Source organism: Martes martes (assembly GCF_963455335.1).
Source record: "Martes martes genome assembly, chromosome: 10".
Classification (NCBI taxonomy): domain Eukaryota; kingdom Metazoa; phylum Chordata; class Mammalia; order Carnivora; family Mustelidae; genus Martes; species Martes martes.
In genome coordinates, this window is record NC_137898.1 from 102,820,667 (window position 1) to 102,837,450 (window position 16,784).

The window sequence follows — 16,784 nt, forward strand, 5'->3', positions numbered from 1 at the left end:
CAGACCTCATTCAGATCTATGCCAGGTAGTAGGTAGAGCCTTCCAGCGCCCTGAAATGACGGGGGTGGGGGGGGGGAGAGGATATGCGACGGGGTGCACGGTAATTTTCTGACAAAACCTGTTACGAATACTGTAAAAATCAAGATATATCAAATTGTTTTTCAGCTTGCCTGTGCTCTCAAGTGATACTACATTTAACAGGCGTGTATATCCCCAAATAATTGCGTCCTTGTATAGAATGATTTTTACACTGCTAATTTACCTTGGAATTTTCTTGCAGATGTTCACACACTGTATGGCACACCAGTAGGTGCTCAGCAAATGTTTGCTGTTTTAAGGGTTATATTGAAAAGAATTCATGTTTGGGGAACTCAAGAGGCAGCCCCGAAATATGTTGATAACAGAAGAGAAACAGCTTGAATTATTCTCAGGGGATAAATCCACAGAATCTGGCATTTCCCCAATTGTAACACTCAACACACTTTAATGTAATTACTGCTTTAATACTCTGTCTTCACTGCTATAGTGTGAGCTCTTAGGGAGCAGGGACTGTGTTCTTTGGATTCCCAGCACCTGGCATGGTGCCTCATTCACAGTAGGTATTAAATATTGCTAAGTGAAGAATGAATGATCAAGGGTCCATTTTGTGCTGGGGTGGAACCCCTGGCCTCTCTCCCCACTTTCTTGTTTTCTTTTCTTTTTTTTTTTTTTTTTAAGATTATTTATCTATTTATTTGACAGAGAGAGAGAAATCACTAGTAGGCAGAAGTAGGCAGATAGAGAGGGAGAAGCAGGCTCCCTGCTGAGCAGGGAGCCCGATGTGGGGCTCGATCCCAGGACCCTGGGATCACGACCTGAGCCGAAGGCAGAGGCTTAACCCACTGAGCCACCCAGGCGCCCCACCACTTTCTTGTTTTCAACTTTTTAATTAAGAAACATAAACAAAGGAGGTGTACCCCCTAGGAAATACTAGACCTAGTTAAACTAGCTTCTGCAAATATTAAAATACCTTTACAGCTCAGGCAGTTTTTGTATTTTGGCAAAATCTCAATGTCATAAAACCCTGAAATCTATGAAGAGCCTGTTTCCTGAATTTTTCTGTTTTAGCTTTCTAAATAGATCATTTTCAAAAACAGGCAAGTGGTACAGTGGAAAGGAGCCTGAACTAGGCTTCAGGGGGCCCTGGGGTCTTGTCTGCGGGCTACTGCTGTTTTACTTTTCAAGCTTTTGTTTCTTAGTCTGTAAGATAAAAAGAATGGACTAGATGATCGCTAAGGTCCTTTTTAGCTCTAAATTTCCACCTTCCCCCAGTCGCATTCAGGAACATAATTCTTTTTTTTTTTTTTTAAGATTTTCTTTATTTATTTGACAGAGAGAAAGAGATCACAAATAGGCAGAGAGGCAGGCAGAGAGAGGGAGGGGGAAGCAAGCTCCCAACACGGGGCTCGACCCCAGGACCCTGAGATCATGACCTGAGCTGAGGCAGAGGCTTAACCCACTGAGCCTCCAAGGCGCCCCACAGGAACATATTTCTGGTGGCATCCCCATCCTATCTCACTCCTCCTCACTTCCCACACACAAGCTCCCCTCTCCCAGGAGGTCCCATTCAGAGTCTGTGTTTTCCAAATAGTCCCAGTTGGTGAAGGTAAAAACAACTTTTCTGACTATGACACAGATTGATTGAAAACTATCCAGAGAGCTTGTGCTTCAAGTTGTTTTTCCATGAACAGTGATGGGTTTTATGAATCCATCCAGATTCTTTAGTCTGGTTTCCCTATTGATTAAATGCCACCCTAAAGGGAGAAAATATATAAATCCTGACAAAATATCTGTGGACTGATTGGAGTCCTCAAAGGGGCAAAAGTAAAGGGTACCTAATGTAAACCTAGGACTTTAAGAAAGGTAAGCGTCAAAAGTGGCCCGGAATTTAGGAGACTGCCTGGCATTCCATTAGTTACAGTAATGAAACTGGGAAGTTTCAGAGGACCTGGCATTTCAGACGTGAAAAGAAGGAGGGAAAGCTATGTGGCCTGAGAATGGACATGTGGCATGAATTCAGGGAATTTCTGTGGGTAGAACCCAAGATCAGATGGTTTATAAAAAGAGTTTTAAAAAAGTGTTGTGCATTGTTAAAACAACATTAAAAAAATGTTTTGACCTAAGAAAACAAATTTGCTTACACCCTCACAAATAAACACATTTTCATACCCCTCAATAACCATACATTTCCTAATTTCTTAATTTAAACATTTCTTAAATCTCTGGGGTTAGGCCAAATGTTAGAAATACAGTAAAAATATATATATATACAGAATTGGGACGCCTGGGTGGCTTAGTTGGTTAAATGTCTGCCTTCAGCTCAAGTCATGACCCAGGGGTTTGGGGATCTAGTCCTGGGTCATTGAACTGAGTCCCATGGCAGGCTCCCTGCTCAGTGGGGAGTCTGCTTCTCCCGCCTGCCTGCCTCCCCACCTCATTTATGCCCTCTCTCTCCTCTCCCTGACAAATAAAATATTTTAAAAATATATCCAGTATTACAATGGCATTTTTGCTTCCACCACTGACAATTTTTAATTTGTCATTGTCTTATTTTTATAAACAACGTGTGTGTGTATGTTTTTGTATCACTACACACTCATGAATTGAAACTGAAATACATTTGCTGTGTGTTATTCCACTGCAATTATTAAGGTTATCAATAACCCTATTGTCCTATGTTTAGGAGGGGGGAAAGGACACTATTCAAGTTGCCCGAGTCATTTTGACATGACCAAACATTGATTTATTTTCTGCCATTTTAGTTTTTTGCCTTTGCTACAATTTCACAGAAATGGAATCATACAGTAGGTACTCATTTGTTTCTGGTTTCTTCTGTTTAACATATTTTTGAGATTCGTCTGTGGTGTTGTATGTATTCTTCTTTATTGTCAAATAGTATTTTGTTGTATGGTTATTTTGCAATTTGCTTATCCAGTCAACTGTTAAGAACATTTGGTTTGTTTCAAGTTTTGCTCATTATGAATAAGATGAAAGTTCATATAGAAGTCTTTGTAAAGGTATGTGTTTTCACTTTTTCTCTGATAAGCATTTAGGAACAGAATTGCTAGTTAAATTGCGAGTGCATGTTTCCCATTGTAACAAACTGCCCAACTGCTTTTCATAGTGATTTTTCATCTTATACCACCCCCCTAGCAGTGTGTGAGAGTTCCAGTTGTTGTGGATCCTTGACAACACATGATATTGTCAATCTTTTTAATGTTAATGGGTAGGTGGTGATATCTCACTGTGATTTTATATTTATTTATTTTTAAGATTTTGTTTATTTATTTGACAGAGAGAGACACAGCAAGAGAGGGACACACAAGCAGGGGGAGTGGGAGAGGGAGAAGCAGGCTTCCTGCTGAGCAGGGAGCCTGACCTGGGACTCAATCCCAGGACCCCGGGTTCATGACCTGAGCTAAAGCCAGACGTCCAACAACAGAGCCACCCAAGCACCCCCTCGCTGTAATTTTAATTTGCATTCCCCTGATTATTAATAAAATATTAAGCATCTTTTCATATTCTTTTTGGTCACTTACAGTATCTTTGCCCCAACAGTATCTTTCAAAGAACACAATTTTTAACTTTGACAAAACACAATTTATCTTTTTTTTTCATTTATGGTTTGTGTTTTTGTGTCCTATTTAAGACATCTTTGGGTCACTTGAGGGGCTCAGTTGGTTAAGCCTCTGTCTTTGGCTCAGGTCATGATCCCAGAGCCCTGGGATCAAGGGCCTGCATCAGGTTCCCCACTCAGTGGGGAGCCTGCTTCTCCCTCTCCCACTGCTGCTCTTCCTGCTTGTACTCTCTCTCTCTGTGTCAAATAAATAAATAAAATCTTTTTAAAAAAGGAAAGAAAGAAATCTTTGCCTACTATTACAATGAATTTTTTCTGTTTTCTTCTAAAAGTTTTTACAGCTTTAGCTTGTGTATTTCAGATAGTAATCCTTTTCTTTTTTTTTAAGATTTTATTTATTTATTGGACAGACAGAGATCACAAGTAGGCAGAGAGGCAGGCAGAGACAGAGAGGAGGAAGCAGGCTCCCCACAGAGCAGAGAGCCCCACGTGGGGCTCCATCCCAGGACTCTGGAATCACGACCCAAGCCGAAGGCAGAGGCTTTAAACCACTGAGCCAACCAGGCGCCCCGATAGTAACCCTTTTAAAGGTGATTTTTGTGTGTGGTGTGAAGTGAAGGACAAAACTGTTTTGCATATGGATGTGGGATTGTTCTGGCCATGTTTGTTGAAAAACTTTTCTCCACTGAATTATCTTGGCCCCTTTGTTGAAAGACAATTGACTGTAAGTGTGGGCCAACTTCTCTTCCATCCATCTCTATTATCTACCTTTATACCAATACTAAACTTTCTTAATTACTCTATGTAGTAACTCTTGAGATCAGATAGTGTTAAGTCACCCACCTGTTTTCTTTTTCAAAATTGTTTTGAGTGTTCTAGGTCTTTTGCATATCCATATAAATTTTAGAATGAGCTCATCAATTTCTGCTAGAGGCCTTTTGAAATTCTGATGGAGATGCATTGACTCTATACATCAGTTTGGGGAGAATTGACTCCTTGACAACACTGAGTCTTCTGATTGATGATTTTTTTTCTAAGATTTTATTTTATTTTTAAAGACTTATTTATTTGAGAGAGAGTGCACAGGGGGAGGAGGGTGGGAGAGGCGGAGGGAGAGAAAGACAGAGAATCTCAAGCAGATTCCCTGCTGAGCCTCAAGCCCAACAGGGTCTCAACTCGGGGCTCAATCCCATGACCCTGAGATCAAGAGCCAAAACCAGGAGTCGGTTGCTTACCCGACTGAGCTAGCCAGATGCCCGTGATTGAGGATTACTGTTTACTGTGCCATTATTTTAGATCTTCTTAAACTTCTCTCAGCAATATTATGTAGGTTTACATATTTGATAAATTTATCCTTAAGTATATATAATATATCCTTGACATTTATGAGAAAATTTTGGTCTTTGAGAACACTCCATTTTTGAGAACCGCATAATGGCATCCAATTTTCTGATGAAATGTTCTTGAAATTTTTAAGCAATCACTTGATCTCTGTTGTGACTGTAACAATATGCTTGAAGAGGAGTAAAGAACCCCAATGCCAGGCTGAAATTCACACCCTATCTAGGCATCTGGGCCTTGCTTTCCCACTAAATGCTTTGTTTTTGTTGCCCACCTACCTTGAAGAGACTTTCATTCAAATTTCCACCTTATTAAAATTACAAATCCTTATATCGTGGGTTTTCAGGCTCTCTCTCAAGATAAAAACCTGAATTCTGAAGCCAAAAGAACATGGATGTTTCCACCATAGTATGCATCTCCCTCTTTGAATCCTTTGTTTACAAGCCTCCTTCCCTAATTCAATATGCATTCTAGGCAGGAGCCTTGTCTCCTTTCTCCTTGTAACCCCAGTGCCAGGAAGTGCCTGGCAGAATGAATATTTTTTGGTAAATGGTGGATGAATAAAGTCAAGGTCAATTTTCAGGAAACTCTGCTTTAAAGCTGCATATTCTCTCTTTTTTCTTTTTTCTTTTTTTTTGAAGATTTTATTTATTTATTTGACAGACAGAGATCACAAGTAGGCAGAGAGGTAGGCAGAGAGAGGTGGGGAAGCAGGCTCCCTGCTGAGCAGAGAGCCTGATGCGGGGTTTGATCCCAGGACCTGGGATCATGACCTGAGCCAAAAGCAAAGGCTTTAACCCACTGAGCCACCCAGGCACCCCTAAAAGCTGCATATTCTTAAAGGCAATGCTCAAGTCATCGACATGACATTTTCTTCAGCTCGGTAGATACCTACTGAATGCTTACTCTGTGCCAGGCATACTGCTAACCCATGCGGAGAAAAGATGAAGAGGGTAATAACCTCCCCTCAAGGAACTCATGGTCTAGTCATCGATAGGGTCTGCTTGGGATTCTCTCTTTTCCTCTGCCCCTCCCTGCCGCTCTCATTCTCTTTCTTTCTAAACGAAATAAATAAATCTTTTTTAAAAATGTGCTTTTGCATGTGGAACTTGACCCACCACGGTCACTGTCTCCTCGGGTTTATTTCCTCTCCCCTGACTCTGAAGGTGGACATAGTCTACCCAACTTCCCTTTGCAGTCACTTCCCAAGAAAAGCCGCAAGACCTTTCCACGTTGCAGATCTTACTGCAAAACCACGAAAAGAAAGCTGACAAGAGATAAGTAAACTCACTCAGAGGAGAAAGTGACAGAGGTGAATTTCATAGTTTGTATAGAAAGAGTGCTTGGTGATTAGTTTGACTGCCTCTATGACGGGTTTGGGACCCTCAAAGACTTCTGCCTTGGCTTTTATTGTTGAGGAATGGGCTTCCCTAACACTGCTCCCCGGCTTCTCCAACGCCCCCACACCACTTCTTTTTTTTGTTAAGGTCACTTGATTCCACATCCGAGCTAACCTCCTCACAGTTCACTGAGGTGTATCATAATTATTTAACACCTGCCTCTGGCCCCTCCTTTTAATTTCCCTGGCTAAGTATAGGCCAGGAGAAGATCTTTCTCCTTCCTTCCCATCTTTCTCTCTTCCTTCCCTAAGCCCCCAAATGCTCTGGTGCCAGGCATTCAGCCCATGATCATCGTGGTTTCCTTCTACTGTAAACTCTTGGGACTCCTGAGCTCTAAGTCTACATTACAGTGACTTGCTCTCTTTTCCTCTTTAAGTCCAGTTTCCTTATTGTGGCTTTTGTTTTCTGCTCCTTTTTGGGTCTCTAACTGCCTCCCCAGCGTCATCTCCTACTCCCCAAATCCCCCCAGTTCACACTCTATCTGCTCCACGCACTCCATAGACCACCCATGCCTCAGGCAGACCCCTCCGCTCATTTTCCCATGTCTTTGCTCTGGCCGTCTTCTACCTTGACTGTCCTTTCCCCCATCCTCTAGCCATGGAAATCATATTTCTCCTTAAAGCCTTGCTCAGTTCTTTTTTTTTTTTTCTTTTAAGATTTTACTTATTTATTTGACAGAGAGAGATCACAACTAGGCAGAGAGGCAGGCAGAGAGAGATGGGGAAGCAGGCTCCCCGCGGAGCAGAGAGCCCAATGTGGGGCTCAATCCCAGTACCCTGAGATCATGACCTGAGCTGAAGGCAGAGGCTTAACCCACTGAGCCACCCAGGCATCCCCCTTGCTCAGTTCTAATAGCCCTTCCTCTTTACAGCTTTCCCTGCTTCCCCAGCTAGAAGGAACATGAATGGGTGACCGTCCCCTGCTCTGGGGGCTTGGGATCTCTTTCTTCATGAAAAGGCTATAATGTTATGTAGGTCAGAACCTGATTCTCAGAAAGGTGTCACGTTGGATAGCTACTTGCTAAAATATTTTATGTAAGGTGTTAGTTAGCTGATAAAGTTTAACTTAGGAATATGTGATGTAGGCAACTACAGTAGACAGACTATATCACTGAGAGTCAGGAGGCCTGGATTTGAATCCCAACTCTGATTCATCCTTCCTTCCTTCTTCCCAAAATGAGGCTGGCCGGGTGATGCCGGGCCCTAGAGTCCCTACTAAATGCACTTGAAAATCATTAAAAGACTTTAAGGAAGGTGTAAAAAGATCCAATTTCTCTTTTGGGAGTGTTTTTTTGTTTTGTTTTTTTGTTTTCTGTTTTTTTTTTTTTTTTTTTTTTTTTTTTTTTTTAAAGATTTTATTTATTTATTTGACAGACAGAGATCACAAGTAGACAGAGAGGCAGGCGGAGAGAGAGGGAAGCAGGCTCCCTGCCGAGCAGAGAGCCCGATGCGGGACTCGATCCCAGGACCCTGAGATCATGACCTGAGCCGAAGGCAGCGGCTTAACCCACTGAGCCACCCAGGCGCCCTTGTTTTTTTTTTTTAAATATACTTAGCATTTACCATTTTAACCATTTTTAGGTGTACAGTTCAGGGGCATTAAGTACATCCCCATTGTTGTGAAATCATCCCCAGAACTTGTTCATCTTCCCAAACTGCCATTGTATAAAATAATAACTCCTTATTCCCCCAACCGCCTACCCCAGCCAACATCAACCACCATTCTACTTTTTGTTTCTCTGAATCTGACTATGCTAAGTGCCTCCTACATAAATAGAATCGTATAGTATTTATCCTTTTGTGTCTAGCTTTTTCACTCAGCATAATACCTTTGAGGTTCATCTATGTTGAAGCTTGTGTCAGAATTTCTTTCCTTTTGGGGCACCTGGGTGGCTCAGTGGGGTAAGCCTCTGCCTTTGGCTCAGGTCATGATCCCGGGGTCCTGGGATCGAGCCCCGCATTGGGATCTCTGCTTGGTGGGGAGCCTGCTTCCCCCTCCCTCTTTGCATGCCTCTCTGCCTACTTGTGATCTTTCTCTCTGTCAAATAAATAAATAAAATCTTTTTTTAAAATTGTCTAAAAAAAAAGAATTTCTTTCCTTTTTAATGCTGAGTAAATATTTTGTTGTGTGTATATACAACTCCCCCGCCAATATTTTTTCTATCCATTCATTCATTCATGGACAATTGCGTTGTTTCCATCTTTTAGCTATTGTGATTAGTGCTGCTATGAAGGTGCAAATATCCATTCAAGTCCCTGCCTTCAATTCTTTTGGATATATATCCAGAAGTGGAAATGATGGATCACATAGTGATTCTTTTTCTTTTTTTAAGATTTTTTATTTTTTTTTAATTTTTTTTTAAGATTTTTTAATAATAGCATCAAGGGGAGACAATATATAAGACAATATATAAGGCAATTGCTGCTACAGAGTGTCTCTGCCTGTAGGCCTCTCAAAGGACAGAGCTAGGGAAGAAACATACAGTCACTAACATGTATACACAAGGAGTATCACTATCTTTCCATGTATCTACTGGTATCTATACGGAGTTAAACATAAGTTCACTCTGATATCTCCCACTATGACCCAGTGCCATATGGTTCATTCTAGTTTGCTCCCCTTTCTTCTCCATAACCTCTCACTCCAACAGGGAGAAACCTGGTTCCCACCATCTGCCATCCACATACTTGCTCATCCCAGTATCCTTGTATGGTAGTTTAAGGATTGTTAACCCATACCTCTAAGGCAAACGACTTTAACTAAAGGGCAAAGTGTACATATAGTTCCTTTTGTCTTTCGTCTTCTGGTCTAGAGTCCCTAAAGTTTTTAAGGCAACACCTCTCTTTCCCCACCCCCTTCTGTGAAATTATGTCACTTATAATACAGTTCGAGTCTTTTGTCCCAACTTGCATTCCATTCTAGGATTTTTCCGTCCTTCTAGTTGATTTTTTTAAGTTTGCATACATTAAGATGCACTGTTTGTGTTATAAAGTCCTAATGGTTTTGACAGATAGTGTCATGATCAATATATTTTTTTCATTCATAAACAGTGTGAGAAAAAGTAAAATGAAAGTGAGCAAGGGAAGAGGACAAGGAAGAAGCAAATAGGTGTAAATTATTGGCAAAGTTCCACTTTTTAAGTTAGGCACTAAGGTCATTACAGAAATAATAAACAAATAAATAATAGATAAGACCACACACGGACCAATGTTAGTAGGTACATATGTACCAAGGATTATGAGTTATGATTATGATCAAATTGTATGGGCTTTCTACCCCCATCAAGGTGGAAAAAGGGCCATCTGGCATCCACGGAATTTTTCATTGAAAAGGTCAAAAGCTGCCCAGGCGTTCCTTGATGGATGAGGGGATGAATAAAATGTGGCGTATACATACAATGGAACATTATTCAGCCTTAAAAGGAAGGAGATTCTGTCACAGGCTATAATACAGATGAACCTCGTGGACATGATGCTAAGTGAAATAAGCCGGTCCCAAAAGGACAAATGTATGATCGCACTAACACGGGGAACCTGGAGTAGTCAAATTCACAGAGGCAGAAATTACGACAGTGGTTGCCAGCAGCTGGGTAGGGGGTGCAATGAGGAGTTAGTGTCTAACAGGTACAGAATTTCCACTGGGGGCAATGAGAAAGTTCTGGAGATGGATCGTGGTGATGGCTGTACAACAATGTGACATGTACTTAGTGCCACAGAACCCTACACTTAAAGATGGTTAAAATGGTACATTTTATGTTATATGTACGTTATCACCGTGAAAAAGAAAAGGCAAAGACCAAAGAAACAGGTTTGCTCTTCCCTAACGGGAGTCAGAGTGAACTGTGTGTCGGAATTAAGACAAGGTCTCCTTGAGTTCTTTTACCCCATCATCAAGAGTGAAGAAGGGTCCCTGAACCCAACTAAGAGCCCACATCTCTCTGGTCTTATGTCCCATCAGGCGTCAAAGAGGGAGTCCCTACCTCCAGACTATCCCCTGGTTTCCTGAGCAATCTCAGCTTCTTCAACAGGTGTTAAAGTGGAGTCTGCATCTGGTATGAATTTGCCCCTCCCCTAACAGAGCCAAGAGTGAACCTGAACACTTGAGAACCTGACCATGACCTGTCCTCTTCCTCATGCCTTCTACCTACATCATCGGAAGACAAGAGGAGACATGAAGTGGGACTGAGAAGTCAACATCCATAGACTCCCTTGCCTCCATTAACGAGGGTGAAAAATGATGCCCACGTATCCACTACCTCCTAGTCCCCAACGACATTCAACTGACTTGAACTTCTGTCTTGAATCCATTAGAACTAATCTCATGATGTCCATTACCTCTGTTTATGTCTCAAAAAGCCCATGCAATCCCTTCTATTGGACGAGACAGTCCACTATGGGTCCTGAATGTCCCTGCAGAGGAAACCAAACTGGAAGACTTAATATCCCCTGATGCGGGGCAGTTTCAGTGTCACTGAGCAACTAAGCAGGTCAAGGTGAAGGGGGTCTGACTACTGTTTGTTTGCTCAACTGTGCCCTTCGAGCCCCCGAGGGAGGGGGACTGGCTCAGCATACAAATATGCTGAATCCTTGGCCCGGCAACTCTCAGTCATGGCATAAGCACCTGCATAGAGAGCCTCCATCTGGGCCTGCTGTGTCATCCCGGGGGACCTACGGACAAAGGGAATCGGCACAATTAGGCTGGTACTCCTGCTGTTTGCTGCGCTGTAAGTACAAAACTGTCTTGCTCTGATCCGTTAAGTTTCCCTGTCTGCATTTAGCCACCAAGGGATGGTGCCAACCAGCCCCCTCCTTGCCTCATCTTTGGAGGCTTATTACTTCCTGCCTTCCTCTAAGAGGCTGAGGTTTTGAGGTTCTTCCTTGACACTTCATATCCCACATCCTAATCCCCATAAAGGTTGGCATATCCTCTACTGTGTCCCTTCTCTCACTCTTCCTGATTCTTAAAACTCTACCACTTTTTAACTCTGAAATTCGTGATCCATTATCAGCAAAACCACCTATATCCTCAAATATTTCTTGGCCAGACCCTCCATCTTCTTACCCTAAAAGCCATTTCAGGCGGCGGCTTTATTTAGTTCCACGACCGTCGTGCCTTTGGGTCTGGATGTGGGATAGGTGCCCTGCCACTTTCTGATCATCCCTAGTCTTTCTTCCTCGATAACCCCAAGATTAAAATCTCATGCTGTCAGATAATATCTGCTACCCCTCATAGCTCTGGTCATGTACTAACATCCTCCCCACCCCAATACACCCCCTCATTTATTTACTAATTGAGCTCCTGGCTTATTCTCCGGAATTACTCATGTCTTAATTCTTGGTAATCTCAATAGACATGTACATGATTTTTCTAACACCCTGCCTCTCAGTCCCTTGACTTCCTCTCCTCTGTTCGTATTGCCCTCTACCCTACTTCCCCTCTTATTTTATCGATATCCACAACCTTTCATCTGGCCCAGACATTTCACTCTCTGACCACCTGTCACTCTTTTCTGACCACCATATGCTTGTCAGTTCCCTGAAACCCACAGTCTTCAACCCCCCAGGACCTCCTGTCCTCCTCATACCTTTTCACTCTACTCTCTCCCTTGATGTCCTCTCTCCCCTCCTTACCTAGTTTAAATTCCATGATTAATCATTTTATCAATACCTCCGTGTGTATTCTAACTCTCTTACCCTTTTCTTGGTTCATCATATTTATCTGGCACAACCACAACCCTGAATACTTAAATACTTTCACCCATTCTGAGAAGCTGAGAGTGACTGGAGCAAAAACACAGCCACACTGGCTGGTCCTACTTCACAATCCAGACCATGAATTTCAAGTGTCCCCTTATGCTGCCCAGTGATCATGGTGCAGTATATACATGATACGTGACAGAGGTGGTTCAAGCATCGACTCTTCTGGAGAACTGCATAGCCTCTCTCTCCTCAAAACATTTTAATTCCTGCCTAGATCATGACCTTGGCTCCCACTTTCCAGAGAAATGTGAAGCGAAGAGAAGACCACATTTACCCATCTTCCTATGATCATGGGTAAACTCTCTGTGCTCTGCTTTAAGCCAACCCATCCACTGTGCCCTAGATTCCATCCCTGTCGTGTAGTGAAGGACATCCCTCCAGCCATTGTCCCTTCTTGTTCCAAAAAGACTCATTTTTCATTCATCTTCGGATAATTCTCTTCAGCATACAAACATTTTCCTTCTTCCTCAATGTTTTTCTTCCAGTATCTTTTGGGCTAACGCCTTCACCTTTTTAAAATTTTTTTTAAGATTTTACTTATTTATCACAAGATCACAAGTAGGCAGAGAGGCAGGCAGAGAGGGAGGAAGGGAAGCAGGCTCCCCACTGAGCAGAGAGCCTGACGACAGGATGCGGGGCTGGATTCCAGGACCCTGGGATCATGACCTGAGCCGAAGGCAGAGGCTTAACCCACTGAGCCATTCCCCTCACCAGTATTAAGCTTCATAAAAGCAGGGATCTTTGTTCTGTTCGCTAATGTATCCTTGTCTCTAGAACAGTGCCTGCCCTAGTAAGAGCCTCAGCAAATGTTTGTGGGAACAAAAGGTGACTGAACCTGAGGCCTAAGAGAAACCTCACCAAAGGACATACAACTAAACTGGAATAAAGGGAAAGATCTACCATACTCTTGAATGGGAAGATTGAAAACAATTAAGATGTCAACAACTGATGACAAAAATTAAATGAAATTCCACTTAAAGTCCCACTTCAATCTGTAAAAAAAATGTTAACTTCTCCTATATTTTAATAATACACAAAACAGAGAGAATAATATAGTGGACCCCTATGTTCCCATCTCTCAGCTTAAATAATTATCAACTATTTTTAATTTGCCTTATCCCCCCCCTACACTCCCAGATGATTTATTATTTTTATTTTTCTCAAATTGTTTATTTTGAAGAACTTAAACTTACAGAAGAGTTGCAAGAATCATTCAAACAAGGCACCTGGGTGGCTCAGTGGGTTAAGCCTCTGCCTTTGGCTCAGGTCATGATCCCAGGGTCCTGGGATCCAGCCCCGCATCGGGCTCTCTGCTCAGTGGGGAGCCTGCTTCCCGTCCCCTCTCTCTGCCTGCCTCTATGCCTACTTGTGATCTCTCTGTCAAATAAATAAATAAAATCTTTAAAAAAAAAAAGGAATCATTCAAACAAAGGAACACCCCAGATTCACCAATTATTAATATTTTGTCACATGACCATATTAACATAAGTATATTCTATCCTCTTCTGCCTCTCAGAAAAAATAAAACTAGCTATGTATTAAAATACACATGCAAGGGGGCTCCTGGGTGGCTCAGTGGGTTAAAGCCTCTGCCTTCAGCTCAGGTCATAGTCTCAGGGTCCTGGGATCGAGACCCGCATCAGGCTCTCTGCTCCTCGGGGTCCTGCTTCCCCCTCTCTCTCTGCCTGCCTCTCTGCCTGCTTGTGATCTCTCTCTGTTAAATAAATAAATAAAATCTTTAAAAAAAATACACATGCAAGGATGTGCACTGCACATAGTACAATGAGAAAGCGTGTGGTAGTGTGTACGCCTTCAGAAGATTGTGCATATATAGGAATACACATGTATACTCCATTACCAATATTTGTAAACTTTGTGACATTCATTACAGGGTTTTAAATTTTGATAAAATTATCTCAGTGTTTATGTGGGAGAAAAAAACATTCAAGAACAGACAAGAAAATTATGAAAAAGAGCAATAATGATAAACTAGCCTTAACAGCTATTATATCATAAAGCCTCTGTAAAAAAAATATGAAAATTGAAAAGAGGATCTAGAAATAAATTCAAATATATATGATAATTTTGTATATTAAAAATGTGATTTGAATTTTGGGGAGAGAGGTGGTTTATTTAGTATATGATGCTAGAATAATTGACTATCCATCTTGAGAGAAAAAGTTTATTACTTCCCATCATATACAAAAAAAATTCATTTTAAATGATTAAGAACTTCAATGCAAACAACAATAGAAATTATAGAAGAAAACTGAAACACCTATATATATCAGCTCAGTTGCATGACCTTTAAATCAAGACAGGAGACTTACGAATTATACAAGAACAGAGTTAACAAATGCTTTTGTGTAAAAAAACTCCATAAACAATGCCAAAGTTAACAAATGCTTTTGTGTAAAAAAACTCCATAAACAATGCCAAAAGGATATTAATATGTTGAGAAAATTTTCACCATGCAAAGGACTTATAAGGACTAAGAACTATAAAATGTAAAGAGCTTTTAAAATGTTATAACAAAAAGACAAAAAACACAGAGAAAAGTGGACAAAAGATTTGAATGGACAATTCACAAAAGAGCAAACACAAATGACAACAAAGCATATGAGCAGATGCCCATCTTCCCAGCAGCTGGAGAAAGGCAAATTCAAGTACAATGCTGTCATTTATGCCTATCAAATGCGCAAGAATGAAAAAGAATAGCCATGCCTACCGCTGACCGTGACATACAAGGGAAGGGTTCTCGTGCTGGTGGAAATATGAATCTCGTTGACCTTTTGGAAAGCAATCTAGAAACATCTGTTAAAATTGAAAATGCACGTACCGTTCACCTAGGCAATCCCACTGTTGGGAATCTATCTCATAATAATAAAGGGCGACAGGGTTTCCTGGGGGTCCCATTGGTTAAGTGGCTGCCTTTGGCTTGGGTCTTGATCTCAGGGTCCTGGGACTGAGCCCAGAGTTGCGAGGGTCCCTGCTCAGTGAGGTGTCTGCTTCTCCCTCTCCCTCTGCTGTTCCTCCTGCTTGCGCTCTCTTTCTCATTGCTTTCTCTCTCTATCAAATAAGTAAATAAAATCTTAAAAAAAATAATCAAGGGTGAGAGTTATTGAGTACATATTTTGTGCCAGGCTCTGTTCCATGCACCATAACATTATCTCATTTAATCCTTGCAATGACCCTATGAGGTAAGAACTATTATTATCCTTATTTTATGGCGAGTAATGAGAAACCTGTGGCACAGAGAGATCAGGTGATTCCAGACCACAGATACTAAGTGTGGAGCAGGTTTCAAATCTAGGCCATCTGAATCCGGAGTTTGTATTCCAACCCACCACCTGAATCCTCCTTTCATAATAGAAATAAAAGTGTGTTAGGATTTAAGCATAAGACTGCGCACGGCAGCAATGTTGGTAACAGCAAAGCCATGTGCAAGAAGAATAACTGTCCATGGGAAACATCTGAATAAACTGCCCCATTCATGCTGTGAAGTTTTATATATATATAAATATATATATATGTATATATATATGATATAACTATTAGAAGCAACATGTAAGATCTATACCACATGGTTTAGAAGGATTTCCACACTGTAGTAAGTGAGAAAAGCAAGGTAGGAAGAAACATACATAATATAATCTAATTTTTTTTTAAGACAAACCCCCTCAGCAATATGAAGACAAACAACCCAATTACAAAGTGGGTAGACACCGCACCAAAGAAAATATACGAATGGCAAATATGCATATGAAAACATGCTCCACATCAGATGTCGTCAGAAAATTGCAAATTAAAACAATGAGATAGTGGGGTGCCTGGGTGGCTCCGTCAGTTAAGCGTCTGCCTTCGGCTCAGGTCATGACCCCAGGAGCCTACTTCTTCCTCTCTCCCTGCTCCTCCTCCAGCTCCTGTTCTCTCTTGTGCACTCTCTAAAATAATTAAAATCTTTTTTAAAATAATAAAAATTAAATACATATATAAAACAACTGGGGCACCTGGGTGGCTCAGTGGGTTAAGCCTCTGCCTTCGGCTCAGGTCATGATCTCAGGGTCTTGGGATCGAGCCCCGCATCGGGCTCTCTGCTCAGCAGGGAGCCTGCTTCCCCCGCCCCTCTGCCTACTTGTGATCTCTGTCTGTCGAATAAATAAATAAAAACTATTTTAAAACAACGAGGTACTGCTACATGCCTATTAGAATGGCCAAAATCCAGAACACAGACAACCCCAAATGCTGGCAAGAACGTACTACAACAGGAACCCTCATTCATTGCTGATAGAAATGCAGAAGTACACAGCGACTTTGGAAGAAGGTTTGGCGGGTTCTTACAAAATGAAACGTACTCTTAAAAAAAAAAGAACCCCGGGGCGCCTGGGTGGCTCAGTGGGTTAAGCCGCTGCCTTCGGCTCGGGTCATGATCTCAGGGTCCTGGGATCGAGCCCCGCATCGGACTCTCTGCTCAGCAGAGAGCCTGCTCCCCTCTCCCTCTCTCTGCCTGCCTCTCTGCCTACTTGTGATCTCTGTCAAATAAATAAATAAAATCTTTAAAAAAAAAAAAAAAAAAAAAAAAAAAGAACCCAAATGAAACATACTCTTAACATATGTTCCAGCAATCAGCAATGAGGCTCCCTGGTATTTGCCCAATGAGTTGAAAAC